Raw genomic sequence first — 548 nt, 5'->3', positions numbered from 1 at the left:
GGGCACCTGCGCGGCCCGGAGGCGCGGCCCGGGGCCGAGGCGGGGCCGGGGCTGCGCGCGGCGGCCGGGCCGACCGGGAGGGACCGCGGAGCGGCGGGTGTCCTCGCGCGGACCGCTCCCCTCGCCCCCCCCCACCCGGGACGCCCTCCGCCAAACCAAGTTTCTGCCTCGGGCGGAGGCCCCTGGGAATCCCGCGAAGTGGCGCGGAGGAGAGGGCCGGAGCGAGCCCGACGGGTCCGGCTCTCGGTGTCCGCGCCGCTGTCTGAGCCGCCTCGGCGCCCAAGGGCCCGCCCCGCGAGGGGCCCTGGGGCTGCGGGACCGGAGGCCACCGCAGTGCTCTGCTGTACCAGAGCCTGTTTCTGTGTGTGGCGACGGTGTCACCCTTGCAGGGCAGCGCGTGACCTGTATACGTCCCTGCATCTGCAGACTGGGCCGTTGTGACAGGACCGTCCTGTAGTGGCGACAAAGCCTGTCGGAGCTGTCCTGTCTAGTCCCACGGGGGGTAGACTCAGGGGTGGCGAGTGGGGACTCGGTGTCCTTTACAGTTT

This window comes from Propithecus coquereli, unplaced genomic scaffold (genome assembly GCF_000956105.1).
Source record: "Propithecus coquereli isolate 6110/MARCELLA unplaced genomic scaffold, Pcoq_1.0 Scaffold655, whole genome shotgun sequence".
Taxonomy (NCBI): Eukaryota; Metazoa; Chordata; class Mammalia; order Primates; family Indriidae; genus Propithecus; species Propithecus coquereli.
Note: the sequence above shows the minus strand (reverse complement) of the source record.